Source organism: Poeciliopsis prolifica, unplaced genomic scaffold (genome assembly GCF_027474105.1).
Source record: "Poeciliopsis prolifica strain line A6 unplaced genomic scaffold, Auburn_PproV2 SCAFFOLD151, whole genome shotgun sequence".
Taxonomy (NCBI): domain Eukaryota; kingdom Metazoa; phylum Chordata; class Actinopteri; order Cyprinodontiformes; family Poeciliidae; genus Poeciliopsis; species Poeciliopsis prolifica.
In genome coordinates, this window is record NW_026562526.1 from 280,583 (window position 1) to 293,960 (window position 13,378).

The 13,378-nt window shown below is 50.1% G+C and overlaps 1 pseudogene; it reads right to left on the minus strand.

The window, feature by feature from the left end:
- Nucleotides 1–55: 55 nt before the first annotated feature.
- LOC129355941 (multimerin-2-like) lies at nucleotides 56–13,378 on the minus strand (annotated as a pseudogene).

Here is a 13,378-nt window from a genome sequence, read left to right on the forward strand (position 1 = left end):
TCCATGTCCGCCACCAACCGGGTCAGAACCAGGAAGTGATGACAGCAGAACACAGTTTACACACATTAATAATATTTATTTCAATTGGACATAAACCTGCCGGGCGGCGGCGCCCTCTGCTGGTGAAACATGGTCCCTACATCTGAATAATTTTTTAGTTAAAATCGGTTTAGAAACAAAATATATTTACAGAACTCAAAGCATCATTCCATAATAGTGGAGATATAATTATACACAATATTATTAAAAGCAATAATTTCATATGAACCCAGCAGGAAGCTTCTCTGGCCTCATGGATAAATTAAAGCAGCATGAAAATTTGTTTAAACATTTTCTCACCACTTTTTCAGTCAGTAAATTATAAAGAACCAAAACTGATTTTATTTAAACTAAAACTGAACCACATTTATTATTTTATAAACATGCCAGAGTAAACCTCGGTTCTTTGAGGCTTTTGGAATAATTACATTTTATCTCTGGCTGCAGTTTGTTCCTGCAAGTGAAGCTGACGGAAAATGTTTTGTTTTTAGATCTTAAATTGCAAATGTTGACAATATAAAGTATTTTTTCATCCAGAAACGTTTTACTCAAGAACTGTTAAATTAGGAAATTATTAGCTTGGCTGAAAACAGATTTTCAAAGAAACTTCTGGAGTTTGTTGCCAAGTTTAGACAAAATATTTTCTAACCTAACAAATTTCTGTATTTTATTGTGAAAGTTTATCTTTCTTTTATAAATGAGGCCCTGAAGGCAGCGCCTGGTCGCTATGGTGCGTTCATGGCCTGTTGGGAAAAGTTTGGAGGAATTTTCTGCCATAATCTTGGAGCTCGGATTTTCAGTCTGAAAGCAGAATTTCCTGTCTTTTGTTCACAGGTTGCTACTATTGATAGCCGCCACACAGGCACACCTGCTAGAAGAAACAAACGCACCCAGCACAACACTTTGATTCTGTTGGCTGAGAGGTTGCCAGGTGACTGTGCCAAAAGGCGTTTCAGAAGCGAGCAGAGACTAAGTGTGAGACTGGAAGTCCTGCTTTCAAAATGAAAATGTCTCTTTGATGATGGCAGAAAAATTCCTCCATAAGAAATAATTTCCTCTGAAACGCCCATCCCTCGTCTCTAAGGTGCCAATGTCTGGAGGCTCCGCCCCCTGCAGCTGATTGCTGGCAGCGCCCTCAGGTGGTTGGCTGCAGCAGCAGCATGGCCAGCAGGTTGCTCTCTGACTCCGCCCACTCCGCCCTCACCTGCAGCCTCACCTGCTCCCCCTGCTGGAGCATCAGGAGTCCCGCCCCACTCACAGGCCCCGCCCCCTCCACCTGCCGCTGCAGCAGCGTCACCGGAGCCCCGCCCCCTCCCTGGCCCCGCCTAAGCAGGACGTGGGCGGAGCCTGGCCTCAGGTCCAAGGTGAGGATGAACAGGTAGAGTCCGTCCAGAGGCGCCGTGAAGAGTCTGGAGTTCTGACCCGGTCCAAACCTGACGGTTCGGTCCGATCCGCCCACAAACTGCACAGAGACGCTGATTGGCTGGATGGGATCGGCTTACCTGAGGAGGACAGGTGATGATGAGAAGGTGAGTTCTGATGCTGGTCTGACCAAGTTGTGACTCACCTGGTGACTCCCTCCGACTGCGCTGGCCGCCTCCTCTTCCTGCTCCTCCCTCTCCTCCTCCCCCTCCTCCTCCTCCTCTTCCTCCTCCTCTTTCTCCTCCTCCTCCTCGCTTCCTGTCCCTCTGCTTCGTCAGCTCCAGCAGTCGGTCCAGCGGCAGCGTGTCTCCGGACGCCGCCAGCACCTCGGCGTTGCTGAAGACGTTCTTGAAGACCTTCAGGTGTTCCTCCAGGCCCCTCCGCAGCCAGAGCATCTCTGCCTGCAGCGCCTCCTCCTGTCCTGCAGGGGGCGCGGCGCTGCCGCAGGTGCAGCTCCGCTCCTCCGCCCGGACCAGCCTCTGCTCCACCTTCCTCTCCAGGTCCCGCAGGATGTCTGCAGCGCTCCGCTCCGCCTGCAGGAGGCGCTGGTTCTCCCGGAGGGGCTGGTCAGCAGCAGGAATCTCTTCTCTGCTTCCTGGTTATTAATGTTGACAAACATTCGTTCATATTTACTGAATTTATATAAATGTAAAATAATGAAACTGTTTCCATGGAGATATTTTTTTATGACCAGTTGGATAAAAATCAAAATAATGTTTTTAATTATTTCCAAATGTTATGCCAATGATTCTCTGACGGTACTAATCGGTACCACAGAACCTCAACAGGCAGAACCTCCAAACGGATCAGAACTTTATTTCCACTTCTTGTCAGACAAATCTGATAGAAATCAATAAAATGGAAGTTTTATTGATTTGTTCATGTTTTTATGAAAATCATGAATCTTTTAGCTGCTCCATGTGATTCCATGTGATTCCAGGTGATTCCAGGTGATTCCAGATGATTCCAGGTGACCCTACCTGCTCCTGGCTCCTGTAGCTCCGCCTCCTCTCTGCTCCTCAGCTGCTCCTGGAGCAGGCGGAGCTGCTCCTGCAGGGCGGGGATGGAGTGGGCCTCCTGGTCCTGCAGGGGCCACTCCAGGAACTCCAGCACCTCCTCGCCCAGCAGCAGCTGCAGCACGTCGCTGTGCCGGATGGCGTCCTGCAGCAGCGACTGGAAGGACGCGAACAGCGTCTTCACCTGCTCCAGCTGGACATCCTCGTCCTGCAGCGCCGACACCGACCCGCTGAGCTGGGCCAGGCCGAGGTCCAAGGTTCTGGTTCTGTTCTGCTCCAAGGCCAGGAACTGTTTCACCTGCAGGGGGAGCACCAGAGTTACCTTCAGTATGTAGAACCTTTGGTTCTGATTCTGGTTCTCTGAGATGAGTTGAAATTGTAATTTTCAGGACTGTTAAGGACCTGATAGTCCAGTTGACCCGGTTCTGTTGGGACCAAAATTCAACATTTGAAACATTTGATACATTTTCTCTCTGCTCTGAGTCAAACCAGCCTGTTCCCCTCCTGCCTGTGGGGGCGCTGCAGCACAACCACTGCAGGAAACGACACTAGAACCTCTGAAGACGCTAAGAGTAACTTCCTGTTTCACCAGATGAACCAAGATGGAGGCGTCAGAGTTCAGTGATTTCTCTTTAGTCTTTGGCTGAAGACCAGGAGCCATTTCTGCTGCTAGCGCTAGGCTAGCATGTTAGCTTTGGTTGGATTTACCCAGAATGCCCTGCACTGTAGTCCACTTCCTGCTTTAGGAGCGCTCTCCAATCTGCTTGGTGTTCACATTCAAACCAAACCAGAGTTCACTTGAACTGAACTCAGACCAAGGATCAGAGGTCAGAGGTCAGAGGTCAGGTGGCGTTCGCACCAACCGAACCAAAGCTAATAGACAAGCAGACTGGAGTTGTGTTGAAGCCGACTGAACATTGCTGGCAGAAATAATGCAGCCTTAGTTTGGACGTGGTTCTATGATCAGAACCAGAACCTCTAAGTGAACGAACCTGCTCCAGATCCGCCTGCAGCGCCTCCACCGCCGGCTCCCAGTCGCTGACTCCGCCCCAAGGAGCCCCGCCCACCTCGCTGTTCTCCTCCAGTTCCAGCCTGTTGTGATTGGCCAGCTGGGTGACGTTGGCCACGCCTCTCTCCAGGCGAGCCACCGCAGCGTTCAGGTCGCTGCATTTGCAGTCGCTGGTCATTTTGAGGTTGTAGAAATCCTTGTACAGGTTGTCCACGTCCTTGGTGTTCTCCTGCAGGTCCTCCTCGTAGCGCGTCAAGTTCGCCACCAGCCGCTCCACCCGCCGCTCCACCGTCACCTTGGACTTCTCCACCTCCAGCCCCGTCTCCATGAACAGAATCTGGCTTTTCCGCGCCGTCTGGTTGATCAGCTTCTCCAGATTCTTCAGCTGCAGCGCCATCTGCTGGGCGTCGTCTGAAGTGAAATCCAGCTCCTCCACCTGCACAGAAACACACCTGGCCTCCAGTCGACATGCTCAGCTCTGATCGGACCAGCCGCCGTCCTGATGGGACGAACCTTGGCGGTGTTGTTGACCACCATGTTGTCCAGCCGTGTGATGGCGTCCCACAGGGCCGTGTTGTCAGCTGGGCGTTGGGGGGAGTGCTGGGGGTCCTCAGGGGCCCGGTCCAGCCTCATTGCAGCCTGTGTTGCGTTCAGGGCCTGCAGGCAGACGTGGTTCAGACATTTAAAGTGGTTGGAATAAAACGCTTCCTGATTGTGACCACTGATGGTAGTTTCTGACCTGCAGCACCTCCTGCTGCTGCTTCAGCTCCTGGTCCACCTCACCCTGAAGCTGCTGAGGTTGAGCTGGTGTCTGGTCTCTGGTCTCCTGTCGCTGCGCCACGGATCTGTCCCGATCTGCTGGAACAGCCTGTCCTTATTCTTCTCCTTCGTGTCCTCGGTACCTTCGTCTTGCCGGAGCTCCGCTCCCCGTCGGCTCAGCTTCATGTCCTCCACGTCTTGAGATAGCGCCCTCACATGGTGGTGGAGGCGCTCCAGAGAGCGGTTGAAGCCCTCCAGGATGGGGTGCAGTTGGGACAGGACCAGCGCCATCATGTCGGGGACGGGAAGGGCTGCGGGGACGTCTGGGTAAGGCAGAACCACGCCCTCTACGACTGACGGACACACAGTGAAACACCATCAGCGCTACAGAGAACAAACCGTTCAGGCAGCAAACGCAGCAGAGCAACACAGGATCATCAGCATCAAGACTAACTCTGCTTCTATTCTGGGCAAGAAAACCAACAGCAGAGATCCGAGGAGGGACCCTGAGGAACACCTTCTGGTACTGAATCATCAGCTCCTGATGAAATCACTCTTAATGTAGATGCTGATTAGGAGACATCAAGGTGATTGAAACCATACCTGAGGATTCGCTCAGAACTGAACCTCTGGTTAGCATCGCTAAAGGTTAGCATCGCTAATGGTTAGCATCGCTAATGGTTAGCATCGCTAAAGGTTAGCATCGCTAATGGTTAGCATCGCTAATGGTTAGCATCGCTAATTAGCATTGCTAATGGTTAGCATCGCTAATGGTTAGCATTGCTAATGGCACTAGAGCACATGAAGCGATGACTCTTTTGGTAAGAAGGAAATTCGTGATGCTAAACATGAACCTGCAGCTCAGAAACATCGATGGTGAAGGCGACTCTGATGCTTCACGGTCTGGGGACAATAATCAGGTGTCCAGATGGTACTGCAGGTCGGTGCGGTTTGTGAACCCATCCACCTGCACTCGTAGGTCCATAGGACAAAGGTCCGGTCCGGTAGGGACCACACAACACTGTCCATTGACTGGACGACAGAAAAACATGAAGAAGACACAAGTCCTGCTTGTTGCACTAGAGTCACAAACCAAACCGGGTCACAAACCAAACCGGGTCACAAACCAAACCGGGTCACAAACGCGGTGCTGGTTCTGCAAGCGACTGATGGAAATGGAGCAGAATCTGCAAGAAGTCCGGTCCGGTCCGGTGCCGGATCTCCTGGTTCACGGACATGAAGACGATGAGACCAAACCTCCGGTTGGTTCTGGTCCAACCGGACTGAGGCATCCAGAGAAATATATTTGTATCCTTTCCGGGTCGGTTCTGGTAGGAGCTGAGGCCGACCCAGTCTGAGGTTCTGTTGATGTCAGAACCCGGATGTTTCTCTGTCTGCTGCATTAAAATAGAAGCGGTGACCCGTTTGGACCTGCAGGTTCTGACCAGAGAGGTCTCTATCTAAAGCCTGTCTGACTGAGTCAGAACCAACAGAACCTTCATCCCGTGGGAAGGTCCAAACCCGGTGCCTCATGTTTGCAGAGCAGCTTCTCACGCCCACGCAGCCTGAACCGGACCAAACCGGACCTCCCTGGGGACAGGTTCTGAAACGGACACAGATCCAGCCCAAGCTCTCCCAGAACCGCCCTCTGGGTCGGCTGTTGGACCAGTCAGACTGAAACCAGAACCTTCTGCAGAATCAGCTGTAGGTTAAACCACCGGGTTCTGGTTCTGGTTCTGGTTCTGCGGGATGGGAACCTCCACCTGGTTCTGGAGCCAAATTTCTGGATCTTTCTCTTGCATACATCAAGAACCAGAACCAGAACCGGTCCGACCCTGGAATCAGTTCTGGTTCAGATCAGGGCCGGGTTCTCCTCTCCCAGTGTCAAAGGTCACTGAGGATGTGTGGGAAACAGGAAGAGGATGTGATGTCATCAGTGGTCATGTGACCAGGCAGCAGGAAATCCTCCATTCATCAGTTAAAAACATTCCTCTGGTTCTGGTTCTGGTCTCACCCTGAGACCGGCTCCCAGCCGGCAGCCGGTTCTGGTTCTGGTGGTAAACCGGGTGGTGGTGAGTGGCGGAGCCATGTGGGTCAGAGGGGTCAGCGAAGGTTGTTTGATGGTCGTTCTGCTCGGTCCGGGTCGACCCGGTCCGGGTCGGCCCGGCGCTGAAATCCATCTGGGTCACCTGAAACAGAGCAGAGTTCTGCTTCATTAGCAGGTTTGGGTCAGAACATGCCAGAAACGGGTCAACAGAACCAGACCGGACCGGACTGGGTTTCACCGTAGGACTGATGAAATCAATGGGAACCAGAACCAGAACCTCAATGCCAAGGGAGGTTCTGGTTCTGCGGTTCTAGTTCCAGCATGTTCTCCCTGCAGTTCCTCTCATTGTCTGCTCGGCCCACAGGAAGCAGCTTAACTCAGAGGCGTGGTGGGAGCGGACCCGACCCGATCGGACCCGACCCGATCGGAACCGACCAGGCCGCGCCGTGAGGAGGCTCTGCTTTGTTACGCTCTAAAGGTCAGAGATCTATTTTAGCGTTTGGTTCCCAGGGAGTAGAAATACTGCCGTCAACAACCGGACCCCTCAGAACCAGAACACGGGTCCAGTCTGGAGGAGGAACCGGCTCCTTCTGAGTTAGAGACCGAAAACAAAAACATGGCGGCAGGTTTCTCCAGCTGGTCCCTGCTGGTCACGGCGGAGGCAGCAGGGTGATGGGGGACCCATCTGTCCTTAGTAGAAGCAGCAGTCACTCCACCCGTCTGAGCTGCTCTGACTTTACAACCAAACGCACCCAGCAACTTCCTCTGAGCTCATCAAGACGTTTCCTCCCGTCTCTGCTCAGTGTGTGTGTGTGTGTCGGTGTGTGTGTGTGTGTGTGTGTGTGTGTGTGTCAGTGTGTGTGTGAGTGTGTGTGTGTGAGTGTGTGTGTGTCAGTGTGTGTGTGTCAGTGTGTGTGTGTGTGTGTCAGTGTGCGTGTCAGTGTGTGTGTGAGTGTGTGTGTGAGTGTGTGTGTGTGTGTCAGTGTGTGTGTGTGTCAGTGTGTGTGTGTGTGTCAGTGTGCGTGTCAGTGTGTGTGTGAGTGTGTGTGTGTGAGTGTGTGTGTGTGTGTGTCAGTGTGTGTGTGTGTGTGTGTGTGGTGTGTGTGTGTGTGTGTGAGTGTGTGTGTCAGTGTGTGTGAGTGTGTGTGTGTGTGTGTCAGTGTGTGTGTGTGTCAGGTGTGTGTGTGTGTGTGTCAGTGTGTGTGTGTGTGTGTGTGTGAGTTGTGGTGTGTGTGTGTGTGTGTGAGTGTGTGTGTCAGTGTGTGTGAGTGTGTGTGTGTGTGTGTGTCAGTGTGTGTGTGTGTCAGTGTGTGTGTGTGTGTGTGTGAGTGTGTGTGTGTGTCAGTGTGTGTGAGTGTGAGTGTGTGTGTGTGAGTGTGTGTGTCAGGTGTGTGTGTGTGTGTGTGTCAGTGTGTGTGTGAGTGTGAGTGTGTGTGAGTGTGTGTGTCAGTGTGTGTGTGTGTGTGTGTGTCAGTGTGTGTGTGTGTGTGTGTGTGTGAGTGTGTGTGTGAGTGTCAGTGTGTGTGTGTGTGTGTGTCAGTGTGTGTGTGTGTGTGTGTGTGAGTGTGTGTGTCGGTGTGTGTGTGTGTGTGTGTCAGTGTGTGTGTGAGTGTGTGTGTGAGTGTCAGTGTGTGTGTGTGTGTGTGTGTCAGCGTGTGTGTGTGTGTGTGTCAGTGTGTGTGTGTGAGTGTGTGTGTGTGTCAGTGTGTGTGTGTGTGTGTGTGTGTGTGAGTGTGTGTGTCAGTGTGTGCGTGTGTCAGTGTGTGTGTGTGTGTGAGTGTCAGTGCGTGTGTGTGTGTCAGTGTGTGTGTGTGTCAGTGTGTGTGTCAGTGTGTGTGTGTGTGAGTGTGTGTGTGTGAGTGTGTGTGTGTGTGTCAGTGTGTGTGTGTGTGTGTGTCAGTGTGTGTGTGTGAGTGTGAGTGTGTGTGAGTGTGTGTGTCAGTGTGTGTGTGTGTGTGAGTGTGTGTGTCAGTGTGTGTGTGTGTGTGTGTGTGTCAGTGTGTGTGTGTGAGTGTGTGTGTGTGTGTCAGTGTGTGTGTGTGTGTGTGTGTGAGTGTGTGTGTCAGTGTGTGTGTGTCAGTGTGTGTGTGTGTGTGAGTGTCAGTGCGTGTGTGTGTGTCAGTGTGTGTGTGTGTCAGTGTGCGTGTCAGTGTGTGTGTGTGTGTGTCAGTGTGTGTGTGTGTGTGTGTGTCAGTGTGTGTGTGTGTGTGTGTGTCAGTGTGTGTGTGTGAGTGTGTGTGTGTGTGTCAGTGTGTGGTGTGTGGTGTGTGTGTGTGTGAGTGTGTGTGTCAGTGTGTGCGTGTGTCAGTGTGTGTGTGTGTGTGAGTGTCAGTGCGTGTGTGTGTGTGTCAGTGTGTGTGTCAGTGTGCGTGTCAGTGTGTGTGTGTGTGTGAGTGTGTGTGTGTGTCAGTGTGTGTGTCAGTGTGTGTGTGTGTCAGTGTGTCAGTGTGTGTGTCAGTGTGTGTGTGTGTGTCAGTCTGTGTGTGTGTGTGTGTCAGTGTGTGTGTGTGTGAGTGTGTGTGTGTCAGTGTGTGTGTGTGAGTGTGTGTGTCAGTGTGTGTGTGTGTGTGTCAGTGTGTGTGTGAGTGTGTGTGTCAGTGTGTGTGTGTGTGTGTGAGTGTGTGTGTGTCAGTGTGTGTGAGTGTGTGTGTCAGTGTGTGTGTGTGTGAGTGTGTGTGTCAGTGTGTGTGTCAGTGTGTGTGAGTGTGTGTGTCAGTGTGTGTGTGTGTGTCAGTGTGTGTGTGTGTGAGTGTGTGTGTCAGTGTGTGAAGGGGCAATGTAACGGGTCAGAACAACCCAACCCGGTTCTGAGAGGAAGCCGGCCTGATGGGTCCGACAGAAACGCTTCAGTTTCTGTTTCTCTGGAATGAAAATCTGTCGTTTTGTTAAAGTTTGAGTTTCCATTCAGAATCGGACTTTTTATCCCTTAAATGTAAAACTTTTGGTTGATCTGGTTCTCCTGCATTTTCCGTTTCTACCCTTTTATGTTTTTTAACATCACAGTATTTGCTGCTGAACTGGGTCGTCCACTTAACCAGTTTCACAAATCTGACATTTTTATTTCTCAGTGGTTTTCCAGTCCAAGTTCAAAGATGAAGAAACTTTATAAATCACAATGTTTGGATTTATTTCAGTCTCAGCATCAGAACCTCTTCAGTCCGAGTCAAACTTTATGTTTCTTGGAAATGTCCCAACATCAGAGGGGAAATCCTCTCTGGTCGTTGACCAACAGAGATAGTGAAGCATTGCTGCTGCAGCGGCAACCTCTGCTGCAGCAATACTAACCTCTGCTGCAGCAGAGGTCATCGTTGCAATTCCCAAGCTGAAAAATCAGCATCAACACATGAATTTCTGGTTTATTAACTTATTGTTTCTTTATTCTCGTTGCTGAACCAGTTCTGGGTCACCAGAACCGTTTCTGGACCGGTTCCGTTCTGCTGTAAGTTTCTATGTTCATTATTAACTCTGATCTCACCTTCCTGGTCGCAGTTTGGACCTCCGTGACCCGGACAGCAGCGCCACACCAAGGTCGTGACCTCTTTCTGTTTCTGGCAGCCGGGCCGCAACCGGTACCTGAACAGAACCCTGACATTAATTCACTGGTTTACTCCCTGTTAGGGGTTAAAGGTTAACTATATTATCAGTTTTGATTTTAGTTAAACTAAAAATTGATCCTCCAACCAGCAGAGTTTTACTGGCTAGCACCGACCCAACAGAACCAGTCAGCAGAGGTTCTGGTCCATATTATCGCTGAACTGTTGTAGGGCTCATGGATCAGAACCTTCAGTCCACCAGAACCACAGTGGTTCTTTTGGACTTTGATCCAGAACCAGATCTGAAAGGTTCTGATCTTCGCGTTAAGGAACCAGGTTATACTGGGACCGGTCCACTGTGGTCAGAACAGAACAGGTTCTGATGGGTCCAAAGTGAAGATATTTGAAGTAATAAAGTAAAAAAAATAAAATAAAAATTTCTCCCCTCAGACGTTCAGACTGAACCTCAAGTGGCCCTTGATTGGCTGATTCTCCATTAGCATTAATAAGGTAGAGGACAGGCGTACCTATTAAATTGGCCGGTGAGTTTATTTTGTTGCATGGTGATCACATACACACATACTGGTAAAGGTGACTCACGTGGCCCTCTGGCAGCCAGGTGACTTGCGGGGACAGGGACTCTGATTCTGGACATCTCCGTGTTTTACACTCCTCGGCCACCAGCTGCACACTCTTCCTCACGAAGGCACACCAGTTCCTGAAACATACACACAAACAGTCAGCAAATGTATGGTTTTCTTCAGGATCTCTGGTTCTGATCCACTTCAGATTAAACTCATTAAGTCGTGTTTTTCGTTTCCAGCCCAGAGTGTTTGTGTTTCTGCTCACTGAATCCAGGTTTTGCTCGAACTCTGTGATGTTTGAGGTTTTCCTCCTCCAGTTTGGCTCAAAGCTTCAAGATCATCCCATCTGAAGCTCTTTAATCAGTAAAAAACAACCAGGAATGTTTTGTTGGTAACAATGAGAACATTTACTTCTTTATTTAGAAGGAGAGAAACATCCTAAACTTCCTCTTTGGATCTGTTTGATACGCTGCTCTTCATCTGGAGCTCCCGTCATCATCATCTTCATCATGTTTAACAATCTACAGCTGATCTGAGATCAGTGAAGATTTGTGAGATATCTGGTGTCAGACTGAATCAGAGGTGATAAATCTGTTGAGGAACATCTGTAGCTCTGACTGCTGATGTGACCTAGCTGGGAATGATGCCTGCAGCTGATTGGTCGCTGCGTCCGCTCTGTGTTTGGTTTGGATGTTTATCCTGGAGTTTCCTGACGAAACGCGCCTCATGTTTCCCAACCAGTTCAGTGTTTGTGGAAGTTGTCCGGCTCCTTTCTGGCTCCTGGTGAGCTGTTTTTAAATCCTGCAGGAGTTCAGATGTTTGTTAGAATTTATCTGGATCAGAAGCTCCTCAGATCCAGTCTGAAGGGAACAGACGTTCTCCTGGTGAACCAACATGGCCGCCGTGAAGAGCAGAACCTGAACAGCAGACTCCAGGTTCCTTCTGATCCGACCTGAGGCCCAGAAAACAGACACATTTCTGTTCCATTGTTCCAAACATGTGGACAAATTGCTGAAACTCCTTTAGTCACTTCCTGTTGTGTCATTTCCTAATGAGTCACTTCCTGTGCAGAGCTGTGGGGGTCATGTTTCAACCTCAGAGAATCTGGCACTTCCTGAAAACTTTCCCTACTTCATCTCTACATTTCCCAGAGTGTTTATGGAGTTTTCCTGCAGCTCAGTGAGGTGTTAGGATTCAGGAACATGGAGCTGAATCAGGAATGAAGCCATCAGTTACAGATGCAGGCCTCGTTGCTGTTCCCAAACTGACAAAAGCCTTGTTGTGGTTCTGGTTCAGTGATGATCAGCCGGCAGGTTGCAGTAAAAACTGAAGCTTGGTTCTGATTGCTGTGTCCATCTGATGACACAACCTTTTAACATCAGATCTTCCCTCTGCTTTAAAGCCAACAGCAGCTCATGATTAGCAAACTGGGACCAATTGATTGTTGAACTGAAACATCTCAAGGTGGCAGTATGTGGAGAAACTGAACCAGGCTGGGAAGAAACAAGACCGGTTGGTTCTGTTGGTTCAGAAGTGGAACCAACACGGGCTTTGAGCCCGGTTCTGCTGGGATCAGAGGTGAAACAGCAGGAGGTCTGATCAGATCTGGAGCTGTCGCTCATCATTTGGACCAGTTTTTCCATAAGTTCCCAGCTGATCTCTCACTGGGAAACGGGGAATGTTTCATCCATGCAAGGCCTCCAAGGTTAAAATCAAACAGATTTATGAAAACTTTGGATTGTTTGAGGATGAATATTGTCCTGCGGCTCATTTTTCATGTTGATATTTCAACACAAAAGCCTCCAGAGAGGAAGACCTCAGACTGAGAAGTGGGCTTCCTTTGCCTCTTTGAACCATTCTCCTCCATGTTTCCTGTCTGTCTCCTCCTAACCCTCGTCTTTCTGACGTAATGGCCGCTGGACGTTTGTTTTGCTGTGGTCTCATCTCTGGTCAGGTCTGGTATAAGTTCCTCCAGAACGTCACGTTTTCTCCACCATAAGAAAAATATCAAACGTTTCTGATTCCATTTCATCAGAGTTCAACTACATGGTGACCTTTGACCTCTGAACCACAAAACACCCCCCGAGGAGATCAAACTGAAACTAGAAACACAGAAAACTGCTGAAGCCTGCTTCCCATTTGAGCTCTCCCTGAAGCCATTGTTGTGTGTGTGTGTGTGTGTGTGTGCGTGTGTGTGTTATCAGGACTCTGCAGCAACCTGAAACAATAAGAGTCTCTGACATTAGGTAACGACTCCCTTTATCAGTAGACGGCCAGCTGGTGAAGGTCCCCGGGCTGCCCTCAGTGCCCGTCTGAAATTACCTCACTCTGACCATAATTCCCCCCCACTGCCTACTTGCCTCCCCAGCAGGATAATAAAAGTTATTAAAACATTTTATTGTTTTCAACAAACAGGGAAGGAAAGACAATCAGACCAGGGAACATGCAACTTTTTGGACTTCATGAGTGGTTCTGATGGGTCCAAAGAAATCATCCCCCACTCCGTGATACCGCCTCTACCAGGCTGAACCGCAGGAAGAATCCCTGAGTCATGATGGTTCTACCAAGTTCTGACCCGACTGTCTGAATGGTCGGGTTGATGCTGCAGCAGAACCAACAGAACCGGCAGAGAGGATGAATTTAAAGATGATTGAAGATGCACTAACTGGCTGCTAGAACCAAACAGAACCCAACAAAACCCAACAGAACCAATCAAAACTCTACATGACCCAGTTCTGGAGGTCCAACCAGCAGCAACAAAGCCTCTAAATCTGAGGCCGTTCTGGTCAGAAACTCACCCGGATCTGACTGGAGAAATCCCAGTTCCTGCTGGCAGGAGGGTCTCTGTCACAAACCCTCTTCTTCCTCCCTCCTCCTCTTCCTCCACCTCAGGATCCCGCGCTCTCACCTCACAGTGGGCGCTTACCAGTAAACCCAGAACCAGCACCAGTTCTCCCACTCCCGTCATG